Genomic DNA, 409 nt, shown 5'->3' on the forward strand with positions numbered 1-409 from the left:
TGAGAATAGAACGAGAGTTCGGTGACCTAACCTACGCTTCCTCAAAGCGCAAAGAAACGGCAGCCCCGCTGCACTTGGTAGCACTTGTAGTCATTCTACACCTGAGCATGCAAGACGGACTTTAAAAGCTGATATTCCTGCTGTGCTCTGAAGGCGTGCAATACCTTGCTGTACAAGGCGCCCCGAGGCAATCGGTGCGCGTCTAGAGGTGTTTTCAAATTACGAAAACGCGTTGCTAAAGCACCTGCAGCCTAAAATGTCTGCTTCATTTGCCTCTATGACGCCACCACCTGTCACGGATGACCTCCCCCGCCCTAAGCCGCTCTGCGTTTCCCTCCAGGGCGGAGCTGAAATTGCAGCTCTCACGAGTGTTCTCGCCGCCTTATCAGGCGTATCGCGTGCGATCGCG

This window comes from Plasmopara halstedii (genome assembly GCF_900000015.1).
Source record: "Plasmopara halstedii genome assembly, contig: Scaffold_287, whole genome shotgun sequence".
In the NCBI taxonomy this organism is placed as follows: Eukaryota; Oomycota; class Peronosporomycetes; order Peronosporales; family Peronosporaceae; genus Plasmopara; species Plasmopara halstedii.